Source organism: Oncorhynchus masou, chromosome 16, assembly GCF_036934945.1.
Source record: "Oncorhynchus masou masou isolate Uvic2021 chromosome 16, UVic_Omas_1.1, whole genome shotgun sequence".
In the NCBI taxonomy this organism is placed as follows: domain Eukaryota; kingdom Metazoa; phylum Chordata; class Actinopteri; order Salmoniformes; family Salmonidae; genus Oncorhynchus; species Oncorhynchus masou.
The window spans coordinates 13,546,011-13,559,339 of NC_088227.1; positions in this window are offsets into that span (position 1 = coordinate 13,546,011).

Genomic DNA, 13,329 nt, shown 5'->3' on the forward strand with positions numbered 1-13,329 from the left:
CAATGCAGTAATCAATAACAATGTAAGACTAAAAATAACACAAGGTAGAACCAAAACACACGAGAAAAACTAATAAGTAGTACACAACAAGCTATCTACAGGATCAGTTCCAGTACCATATTTACAATTTGCAGGGATACTGGATCAATAGAGGTAGATAACTATAGTTGAAGTCGGAAGTTTACATACATTTACATTTTCAACTGCTCCACACATTTCTTGTTAACAAACTATAGTTTTGGGATGTCGGTTAGGACATCTACTTTGTGCATGACACAAGTAATTTTTCCACCAATTGTTTACAGACAGATTATTTCACTTATAATTCACTGTATCACAATTCCAGTGGGTCAGAAGTTTACAAACACTAAGTTGACTGTGCCATTAAACAGCTTGGAAAATTCCAGAAAATGATGTCATGGCCTTAGAAGCTTCTGATAGGCTAATTGACATCATCTGAGTCGATTGGAGGTGTACTTGTGGATGTATTTCAAGGCCTCTTTGCTTGACATCATGGGGAAATCAGCCAAGACCTCAGAGAAAAAATTGTAGACCTCCACAAGTCTGGTTCATCCTTGGGAGCAATTTCCAAATGCCTGAAAGTACCACGTTCATCTGTACAAACAATAGTACACAAGTATTAACACCATGGGACCACGCAGCCGTCACACCGCTCAGGGAAGAGATGCGTTCTGTCTCCTAGATATGAACATACTTTAGTGCAAAAAGTGCAAATCAATCCCAGAAAAACAGCTAAGGACGTTGTGGAGATGCTGGAGGAAACAGGTACAAAAGAATCCACAGTAAAACGAGTCCTATGTCGGCAAGGAAGAAGCCACTGCTCCAAAAAAAAGCCAGCCTACGGTTTGCGACAGCACATGGGGACAAAGATCGTACTTTTTGGAGAAATGTCCTCTGGTCTGATGAAACAAAAATAGAACTGTTTGGCCTTAATGACCATCATTATGTTTGGAGGAAAAAGTGGGAGGCTTGCAAGCCGAAGAACACTATCCCAACCATGAAGCACGGGGGTGACAGCATCATGTTGTGGGGGTGCTTTGCTGTATGTGGGACTGATGCACTTCACAAAATAGATGGCATCATGAGGCAGGAAAATGTGGCTATATTGAAGCAACATCTCAAGACATCAGTCAGGAAGTTAAAGCTTGGTCGCAAATGGGTCTAACAAGTGGACAATGACCCCAAGCATACTTCCAAAGTTGTGGCAAAATGGCTTAAGGACAACAAAGTCAAGGTTTTGGAGTGGCCATCACAAAGCCCTGACCTCAATCCCATAGAAAATGTATGGGCAGAACTGAAAAGCGTGTGCGAGCAAGGAGGCCTACAAACCTGATTCAGTTACACCAGCTCTGTCAGGAGGAATGGGCCAAAATTCACCCAACGTATTGTGGGAAGCTTGTGGAAGGCTACCTGAAACATTTGACCCAAGCTAAACAATTTAAAGGCAACGCAATCAAATACTAATTGAGTGTATGTAATGTTCCGACCCACTGGGAGTGTGATGAAAGAAATTAAAGCTGATGTGAATCATTCTCTCTACTATTATTCTGACATTTCACATTCTTAAAATAAAGTGGTGATTCTAACTGACCTAATACAGGGATTTTTTACTAGGATTAAATGACAAGAATTGTGAAAAACTGAGTTTCAATGTATTTGGTTAAGGTGTATGTAAACTTCAGACTTCAACTGTACAGGGGAAAAGTGACTAGGCATCAGGATATAATAAACAGAGTAGCAGCAGCGTATATGATGATTGTATGCGTGTGTGTAGAGTCAGTATAAATGTGTGTGTGTGTTCTAATGTCAGTGTGCACGAGTGTGTAGAGTCCTGTGAGTGTGCATAGAGACAGTGCAAAATACAAAATAAAATACAAGGGTTTACTCAGATTGTCCATGTAGCCATTCTGTTTTCTATTTAGCCGTCTAATGGCTTGGGGATAGAATGCTGCTCAGGGGCCTTTTGGTGTCAGACTTGATGCACCGGTACCGCTTGCCATGCGGAAGCAGAGAGAACAGTCTATGTCTTGGCTGGCTGGAGTGTTCAATGATTTTCCGGGCCTTCCCTTCACACCGCCTGATATAGAGGTCCTGGATGGCAGGGAGCTCGGCCCCAGTGATGTACTGGGCTCTCCGCACCACTCTCTGTATCACCATGCGATCGTAGGCGGTGCTATTGCCATACCAAGCAGTGATGCAGCCAGTCAAGATGCTCTCAATGGTACAGCTGTAGAACCTTTTCAGGATTTGAAGGCCCATGGCAAACCTTTTCAACCTCCTGAGGGAGAAGAGGCGACTGTGAGCGTGTGAGTGGACTATTTTAAGTCCTTAGTGATTTGGACACTGAGGATCTTGAAAGCTCTCAACCTGCTCCACTGCAGCCCCGTTGATGCATTTCCTGTAGTCCAGGACATATATGAGTCCTGCATTTGTCATCACCTCAAGATCGCTTCTCTTCACTCTGAACCTTTGTTTGGGAAGTTATGGGTTTCATTGATTGGTATTTTGAAAAACATAGTTTACTAAATCAGAATAACAAATATCCTTATACTATATATGGAAATCATGAAATAGGAAATCTGATAATCATCACTTGAACCTTGTGTAAGTCACACTTCGTTTCGGCTTTCTCAAAGCCAAGTGATCAGATGTATCGTTTCTCACTGGTTCCAAATCATTTTCCAAAGAATATATTGCTAAGAAATCACATTCCACAAGGGTGTCTTTGTGCCACCTATCTCGCGAAAGACGTCTGGAGAGCAGGACTACATGGTGTTGTGACTGTCAAACTGGATCTAATTGAACCCTGCTGGAAGGAATCCACTAATCCTCTCATTTTCTGCCCTGTAATTGTTCCCCATGTATATCCAATGTCAGACAACTGAAATATGGGTTACTGCATGTTTCGCAGCAACAACACTAATGATGTCCTTGTACAAAACGACCAGCCTCTGAACTCCAACCTCAAATTCTTCTGTTATCTTTAGAGATAATTGTTTTAGCACTCAAGGGGGACCTGTTGTTTGTCTTGTTCTTCAGTGATTCATGTGTGAGTTTATTCTCGAAGTCCCCCCACGCAACCATTCAGCTCTACAAGTATATGGGGGGAAATGGATGTATTTGATGGTATTCAAAGGCATCTCTGTTCCGGCTTAGCTTAGCTCTCTCCCTCCCTCCACCCAATTCTCTGTCTGCAGATGTGTGCTGCTGCTGCAGCTGACAGCTGAGTTTGTCTCGGAAATAAAATAAGCAATTGTAAATAAAAGTTACATTTCTTGTTAACAATTACTGTTGAATGGAGACCAGGAGGTTAAGCTTGGTAATCAGTGAATCTGCATAAACGAGAGAACTAATGAATTATGTAAACTAGAGGCATTCTCCCCAAAAAGTAAGACATAGGTTGTTTCCCAAAATGCACATTTACACTGAACAAAAATATAAATGCAGCATGTAAAGTGTTGGTCCCATGTTTCATGAGCTGAAACAAAAAGTCACGGAAATGTTCCACATGCACAAAAAGCTTATTTCTCTCAAATTTTGTTCATTAATTTCTTTACATCCCTGTTGATGAGAATTTCTCCTTTATCAAAATAATCCATACACCTGACAGGTATGGCATATCAAGAAGCTGATTAACAACTTCTTAGGGATAGGGGGTAGTATTTTGATGCCTGGATGAAAAGCGTGCCCAAAGTAAACTGCCTGTTACTCAGGCCCAGAAGCTAGAATATGCATATACAGTGGGGCAAAAAAGTATTTGGTCAGCCACCAATTGTGCAAGTTCTCCCACTTAAAAAGATGAGAGAGGCCTGTACTTTTCATCATAGGTATACTTCAACTATGACAGACAAAATGAGAAAAAAAATCCAGAAAATCACATTGTAGGATTTTTAATGAATGTATTTGCAAATGGTAGAAAATAAGACCATTCCATAAAAATTGAGCTCTATAGGAGAAAGCCCTGCCTCCAGCTGTTTGCTTAGAAATTCTAGGGAAAATTAGGAGGCCTGCGTCTTGTGACCGTAGCGTACGTGTAGGTATGTACGGCAGGACCAAATCGGAAAGATAGGTAGGAGCAAGCCCATGTAATGCTTTGTAGGTTAGCAGTAAAACCTTGAAATCAGCTCTTGCCTTAACAGGAAGCCAGTGTAGGGAGGCTAGCACTGGAGTAATATGATCGAAAGGGGCAGGCATTTCACTGGATGTTGTCAAATCTATCCCGCTAAAGGGATTGGCATGCGAAGGGATCACTAACAGGTTAAAACTTCTTAGGGCTGCAATCCTGTTAACGGGATCAATATGACAACAGCCAGTGAAAGTGCAGAGAGCAAAATTCAAAACAACAGAACTCTCATAATTAAAATTCCTCAAACATACATGTATTTTATACTGTTTTAAAGGTAATCTTGTTAATCCCACCACAGTGTCCAATTTCAAATAGGCTTTACAGCGAAAGCACCACAAATGATTATGTTAGGTGACCACCAACTCACAGAAAAACCCAGCCATTTTTCCAGCCAAAGAGAGTAGTCACAAAAATCACAAATAGAGATAAAAGTAATCACTAACCTTTGATGATCTTCATCAGATGACACTCATAGGACTTCATGTTACACAATACATGTATGTTTTGTTTGATAAAGTGCATATTTATGAATAAAACAATCTCAGTATACATTGGTGAGTTACGTTCACTAGTTCCAAAACATCCTGTGATATTGCAGAGAGCCACATCATTTTACAGAAAATACAATTCTTAGACATGGAAATATAGATATACCTCTCCTTAATGCAACCACTGTGTCAGATTTTAAAAAAACTTTACCGAAAATGCATAAACCATGCAATAATCTGAGACAGTGCTCAGATTTTTTTTTTATCATGTTGGAGTCAACAGAAATCAGAAATCACATTATAAATATTCCCTTACCTTTGATCTTCATCATAATGCACTCCCAGGAATCACAGTTCCACAATAAATGCTTGATTTGTAAGATAATGTCCATTATTTATGTCCAAGTAGTTACTTTTGTTAGCGCGTTTAGTACACATATCCAAACGCTCGTGCAGGTCCAGCCGAACGTCGGACGAAAACTTCAAAAAGTTATATTACAGGTAGAAGAAACTTGTCAAACTAAATATAGAATCAATCTTTAGGATGTTGTTATCATAAATCTTCAATAACATTCCCACCGGAGAATTCCTATGTCTGTAGACAAGTCATGGAACGCAGGTCGCTATCATGTGAAATGCGTGTGACCCGGACCTTGCTCTCTGCCAGACCACTGACTCAAAGAGCTCCCATCCGGCTCCACAACACAGTTAGAAGCCTCATTCAAGTTTCTAAAGACGGTTGACATCTAGTGGAAGCCCTAGGAAGTGCAACTTTATCCATATCCCACTGTGTATTCAATAGGGGCTGGGTTGAAAATCGACCGACCTCAGATTTCCCACTTCCTGTTTGGATTTCTTCTCAGGTTTCTGCCTGATATATGAGTTCTGACATATGTTATGACATATGTTATACTCACAGACATCATTCAAACAGTTTTAGAAACTTCAGCGTGTTTTCTGTCCAATACTAATAATTATATGCATATATTAGCAACTGTGACTGAGGAGCAGGCCGTTTACTCTGGGCTCCTCTGGGCACCTTTCATCCAAGCTACTCAATACTGCCCCTGCAGCCATAAGAAGTTTTAAACAACATGATAATTGCACAGGTGGTGCTGGGGACAATAAAAGGCCACTCTAAAATGTGCAGTCTTGTCACACAACACAATGCCACATATTGTCATGACTCAGGATACGACTCAGATGCAGACACAGGAGGCAAATAGTATGATTCTCAGAATATTTATTATAACAAAAGGGGCAGGCAAAAGGCAGGTGGAGGGCAGGCAGTGGTTCGTCAACCAGATCAGAGTCAGGCAGTTACAGGATGACAGGCAGGCTCAGGGTCAGGTCAGGCAGAAAGGTCAGAACCGGGAAGATTACCGCGATCAGAGACCATGTTGACCAGAAGTCCGTGGATCTGAAAGACATGCTGCGCCATGTGCTGGGCCGCCTGCTTGGCTGAGGGTACCTTAGGAAGGAGAATGAAATGGGCAGCTTTGGAATACCGATCCACCACTGTAAGGATAGTGGTGTTGCCATCTGACAGAGGGAGACCAGTGACGAAGTCCAAGGACATGTGGCACCAGGGGCGTTGAGGAACAGGGAGTCTTATTCTGGGTACAGTGCAGGCGGCGACAAATGTGGAGATGTCAGGAACCATGTTGGGCCACCAAAAATGTTGTCGGATGAAAGCCAGGGTCCGACGGGAGCCAGGATGGCAGGTCAGTCTAGAGGAATGTGTCCATTCCAGTACCGGGGAACGAGCAGAGTCCTGGGCAAACATCCAGTTAGCTGGGCCCCCCTTCCCCACCCCTGTACTATATATACCCCAGATGACTGCAGCCGCTAGACAGGAGGTAGGGAGGATGGTCTCGGGGTCAGACAGTGTAGCAATGGGGCTATATAGGCGTGAGAGCGTGTCAGGCTTCACATTCTTGAACCCAGGGTGGTAGGATATAGTAAAATTGAACCGAGTGAATAATAGGGCCCATTGAGCCTGCCTTGAGTTGAGGCGCTTAGCGGTGCAGAGATACTATGGTCAGTCCACACTAAGAATGTGCTCTTGAGGTGAACGGGAAAAAACAAGGATGTCGTTGAGGTAGACAAACACGAACTGGTTCAACATGTCACGGAGTATATAGTTGAACAGGGCCTGGAACACTGTGGGAGCAGTGCAGGGTTTTGTACTTCTTCTCCACGAAACTGAACGCTGCTCCGACACCAGGGTAGCGTCCATAATGCTCTTGTCGGCATCAGTGGTAAGAAGCACCTGGAGAGATTTGGACTGGTCACCCCACAACAGGAATGGACTGGTAGATATGTAATGTCCTGTTGTTCTACAATACAGCTCTTGGTGCTGAGTCTGCATAAGAGTTCAGTAGGAGACAATCCAACCCTTCTCGGGTGACATCGGATTCTCCCGATGTTGTAGATGCTGGAGACTTCCGTGATTCCTCAGAGGTGAGGTGGGAGCCGTGGACGAATGTGTGTGACTGAGAACATAACTTCTCTCCCTCCTACGTTCCCGTAGCCGCCCATTGATGTGTATGGTCAAGTCTATGAGAGAGTTGAGGTCCATGGGAAACTCCCGGGCTGCGAGCTTGTTTTTAACCACCTCCGATAAGGAACATGTCGAATAGAGATTCCGGTTTCGAGGAAATCTCGGTGGCCAAAGTGCAAAGATCTACTGCGTAGTTTGCCACACAAAGGGAGTTTTGATGCAGTTGAAGTATGTTCCGAGCAGCCTCTCTCCCAGATAACAGAGAATCAAACACCTTTCTACCCTCCGCCATGAACTCCTCCAGACTGAGGCAAACCGTGGATTGTTGCTCCACACCGCCATAGCCCAGGCGCTATCATGTACACTATCTTTGAGCGATCTGAGGGAATCAAAAAGGGCTAAAGCTCAAAGATGAGGGAGCACTGGGAGAGAAATGCCCGGCAGGTTCCTGGATCTCCAGCATAGCACTCCGGAGGAGGTAAGCGTGGTTCTCGGGAAACCAGTACAGGCTGGAGAGAAGTGTCACTAGTAGCGGGATTACTGAGAGTCTGGGTGGGTTACTGCTCCAGCAGTGAAAGAGTAGTCATGGTGTCCCGCCAAGGTCTGGAGTCTATCCATAAGGGTTTAAAGTAACTTCTTGTGTCTTCCAATGGCGACTCCTTTGAAGGAGACAGAGTTGTGGAGCTGGTCCGAGTCTGCTGGGTCAGTCATGGCCAGTTTGTACTATCTCGACTCAGGACATGACCCATATGCATACACAGGAGAAGGATAGTACGATTCTCTGAATATTTATTATAACAAATATGGCAGACAAAAGGCAGGTTGAGGGTAGGCAGTGGTTTGTAAACCAGGTCAGAGTCAGGCAGGTACAGGGCGGAAGGAAGGCAGACTCCGGGTCTGGACAGGCAGAAAGTTCAGAACCAAGAAGATTAGAAAACATAAACTTGATAACAGGAAAAACGGGAAACACGATGGTACAACCGGACAAGACAAGATGAACACACAAGAAAATGCAGGTATAAATACACAGGGGATAATGGGGAAAATGAGAGACACCTGGTGGAGGCAAGCACAAGACAGGTGAAACAGATCAGGGTGTGACACAGATGTATCAAGTTTTGAGGGAGTGAGCAATTGGCATGCTGACTGCAGGAATGTCCACCAGAGATGTTGCCAGGAAATTGAATGTTCATTTCTCAACCATAAGCCGCCTCCAATGTCGTTTTAGAACATTTGACAGTATGTCCAACCAGCCTAAAAACCGCAGACCACGTTTAACCACACCAGCCCAGGACCTCCACATCCAACTTCTTCGCCTGCGGGATCGGCTGAGACCAGCCACAAAGACAGTGGATGAAACTGTGGGTTTGCACAAATGAAGAATTTCTGCACAAACCATCAGAAACCATCTCAGGGAAGCTAATCTGCGTGCTCGTTGTCCTCACCAAGATCTTGACCTGACTGCAGTTTGGCGTAACCGACCTCAGTGGGCAAATGCTCACCAACAATGGCCACTGGCATGCTGGAGAAGTGTACTCTTCACCTGTGAATCCCGGTTTCAACTGAACAGGGCAGATGGCAGACAGCATGTATGACGTTGTGCGGGCAAGTGGTTTGCTGATGTCAACATTGTTAACAGAGTGCCCCATGAAGGTGTTGGGGTTATGGTATGGGCAGGCATAAGCTACGGACAATGAACAAAACTGCATTTTATTGATGGAAATTTGAGTCCACAGAGATGAGATCCTGATGCCCATTGTTGTGCCATAAATCTGCCGCCATCACCTCATGTTTCAGCATGATAATGCATGGTCCCATGACACGAGGATCTGTACACAATTCCTGGAGGCTAAAAATGTCCCAGTTCTTCCATTGTCTACATACTCACCAGACATGTCACCCATTGAGAGTGTTTGGAAGGCTCTGGATTGAAGTGCACAACAGCGTGTTCCAGTTCCCGCCACTATCCAGCAACTTCACACAGCCACTGAAAAGGAGTGGGACAACATTCCACATACCACAATCAACAGCCTGATCAACTCTACGCAAACGAGATGTGTCGTGCTGCATGAGACAAATGGTGGTCACACCAGATGCTGACTGGTTAACTGATCCATGACCCTAACTTTTTTTAAGGTATCTGTGACCAACAAATGCATATATCTATTCCCAGTCATGGAAATCCATAGATTAGGGCCTAATAAATATATATAAATTGACTGGTTTCCTTATATGAACTGTAACTCATATAGAAATCAACTGCCTACAAACTGGTTGAGGAAGATGAGGAAGTAGACGAGAAACACGCCTCCACAACCGACATCTCAGATCATACAACTTTCGAGTACAGCCCAAAATCTTCACGGGAACATTCTCAGTGCTAGGGAGAAAAGAACCTTCCGAAGAAATTCTCCATTTAGGTCAGGGTGAATTGCCATAAGTTGATTTAGATCCTTTTCCAGACAGTTCCCTAACTGTAGTATGATTTACACTCATCTAAGTCATATCAGAAATATCAGTGGCACCCCACATCTCTCCCATTAACCCTGGAGGGCTGGTCAAGCTGGAATCGGGGCATGATGGATGTTGGTGGGATTTCGACTTCCCATGACCCTTTGCACCACATACCAAACTTCACTAGCAAAGGTGACTGGGAAGCTAACCTATTTTACATTGAAAAACACCCCACCAAGGTTATTAGGGAACATGTACTCCATACAGCTACAGCTGTAAGCAGATTTTCCAACAGGGGCAATACACCAAATAGAGAGCAGCTTACTTCATGTATCATAAGTTCCTTCAACATAAATTCTCAATATTCGTACAAGTCCGACAAGAGTTCTGTTGCAAGGTGCCATTTTAAATACTCTCTATGTTGTTGGTTTATCAACTGGGAATCGATCTGTGAGATGGAAAATACAATGTGTCTAAGGCACAGCAACTACTCGGTACACTTTCCAGGAACAAAACAGACCCATGTGGCCCTGTCTTTCTTTCCCCCCCAAGTCTTTCCCATTAACCCATGGGGAGAGTACTGGGCCTCAATCAATAGTGGCCCCATTAGAGACACCCATGGAGGGTGGGCTCATGGCATTGACTGATCTTTAGCCATCATAATAAGAGTCTGGTAGCAGCAGGTGTGGTGTGTGTGTGTGTGTGTGTGTGTGTGTGTGTGTGTGTGTGTGTGTGTGTGTGTGTGTGTGTGTGTGTGTGTGTGTGTGTGTGTGTGTGTGTGTGTGTGTGTGTGTGTGTGTGCTAAGGTGTAGAGAATCAGAGCAGTTGGTCAGTCCAGTTAAAGTGTTTAGCAGTCTGATGGCTTTGTAGATACTATAGAAACGGTCGCTGAGCCTGTTGGTATCAGACCTCATGCCCCGATACTGTCTACCCGACGGTAAGGGAGAGAACAGCTCGTGGTCGCCCTGTGTGGGGTCCTTGATGATGCTGCGGGCCTTCCTCAGGCACCGTTCGAGTAGATGTCCTTGACTGGTGGGAGCACGTTCCCAGTGATGTACTGGGCCGTCTTCACCACCTGCTGGAAGGCCTTGAGGTCGTGGACTGAGCAATTCCCGTACCAGGCCGTGATGCAACTAGTCAGGAAGCTCTCTTATTTTGAGAGGACCCGGGGTGGCATGCCGAATTTCTTCAGCCGCCTTAGGAAGTAGAGATGCTGTTTCGCCCTCTTGAAACGAGTGGTGGTGTTGGTCTATGACAAGTCCTCAGTGATGTGAACGTTGAGGAACTTAAAACTGCTGATTCTCTCTACTGCAGTCTCGGGGCATGTTCCCTCCTCGGCTTCCTGATGTCAACAATCAATTCCTTTGCTTTGCTGACATTGAGGGAGAGTTTGTTGTCCTGGCAACACAATGCCAGTTCGCTTACCTCTTCCCTATAGCCTGACACGTCATTGTTGGTTATCAGGCCTACAACTGTGGTGTCGTCAGCAAACTTTATGATGGAGCTGGAGTCGTGCAAAGCCACACAGTCAGTTAAGTTAAGAGTTGGTGTGGAGTAGGTGTTGTTGCCAATCAGGAAGTCCAGAAAAAAATATGAAACGATAAAACATTTTCCTTTTTAGATAAAACTATACTAAATATGTTCACGTCACCAAATACCAGATTAAAACACACTGTTTTGCTATGAAAGTCTACAGTAGTCTCAACAACACACTCTAGTCTAGCTCCATTGTGTAGCTGGAGGACAACTATTCCCCCTCTTCCTCTGGCTACATTGACTTCAATACAAAACCTAGGAGGCTCATATGCCTTACCCCCTTTCATAGATCTACACGGCAATTATGACCACTTCCCGGAGGACGTCCTCCAACCAATCAAAGCTTTTGTAATATGAACTAATGTGTTGTCCATCCAATCATAGGATTAGGAACAGAGAACTAACTTAGTGTGGTGTATTGTGGTTGTGCCACAGAGCATTATGGGGGTTCTATGTGTTGAGAAGCTTGGTGAGTTGGTGACATATTGGATAGAGATTGAGAGTGAAGAATGATAGTTGAGCATTTTTAGGATATTATTAAATTCAAACTAGTTTCTTCAAACTACAGGAGACAGAGGAGGTAGAATCTTTTTTGTTTTCTTGGTTTTAGGACTTTATTTTTGTGTTGAGTTAGTGCAATTAACTTTAGTAGCAAGTGCTAACGTTAGCTAGCTACCAGAGTGCAGTTTTCTCCTCCAGAATGGCTAGCAAATGCAAACAACAATGAGGTGGATTTTTTGTTGAAGAATCCCTTTCACTGGCCACATCAGATTCAAGCTTCTTGGAAAAAGTCTCATCAAACATCTAATGGACGAACGACCGCATATTCAAACGGCGCAACACAATGAGAAGGTAAGAAGATACAGGGTCACACGCAGCTTATCAGCAAGAGTTGGCTTTTACTAACGGTCACGATGAGAGAGAGAGTTCAGCCAACAAATGCAACAAAACTCAGAAAAAAAGAAACGTCCCTTTTTCAGGACCATGTCTTTCAAAGATAATTCGTAAAAATCCAAATAACTTCACAGATCTTCATTGTAGAGGGTTTAAATGCTTTTTCAATATACCATAAACAATTAATGAACATGCACCTGTGGAACGGTCGTTAAGACACTAACAGCTTACAGACGGTAGGCAATTAAGGTCACAGTTATGAAAACTTAAGACACTAAAGAGGCCTTTCTACCGACTCTGAAAAACAGCAAAATAAATAATCCCAGGGTCCCTGCTCATCTGTGTGAACGTGCCTAAGGCATGATGCAAAGAGGCCTGGGGACTGCAGATGTGGCCAGGGCAATAAATTGCAATTTCCATACTGTGAGACGCCTAAGACAGCGCTACAGGGAGACAGGATGGACAGTTGATCATCCTCACAGTGGCAAACCACGTGTAACAACACCTGCACAGGATCGGTACATCCGAACATCACACCTGCGGGACAGGTACAGGATGGCAGCAACAACTGACCGAGTTACACCAGGAATGCACAATCCCTCCATCAGTGCTCAGGCTGAGAGAGCCTGGACTGAGGGCTTGTAGGCCTGTTGTAAGGCAGGTCCTCACCAGACATCACCGGGAACAACGTCTCCTGTGGGCACAAACCCACCGTCGCTGGACCAGACAAGACTGGCAAAAAGTGCTCGTCACTGACGAGTCACGGTTTTGTCTCACCAGGGGTGATGGTCGGATTCGTGTTTATCTTTGAAGGAATAAGCATTACACTGAGGCCTGTACTCTGGAGCTGGATCGATTTGGAGGTGGAGGGTCTGTAGTCTGGGGCGGTGTGTCACAGCATCGCTGGACTGAGCTTGTTGTCATTGCAGGCAATCTCCACGCTGTGCGTTGCAGGGAAGACATCCTTCTCCCTTGTGTGTTATTCTTTCTGCAGGCTCATCCTGACATGACCCTCCAACATGAAAATGCCACCAGCCATACTGCTCGTTCTGTGCATGATTTCCTGACAGGAATGTCAGTACTCTGCCATGGCCAGCGAAGAGCCCGGATCTCAATCCCATTGTGCACATCTGGGACCTGTTGGATGGGAGGGTGAGGGCTAGAGCCATTCCCCCCAGAAATGTCTGGGAACTTGCAGGTGCCTTGGTGGAAGAGTGGGGTAACATCTCACAGCAAGAACTGGCAAATCCGGTGCAGTACATGAGGAGGAGACACACTGCAGTACTTAATGCAGCTGGTGGCCACAC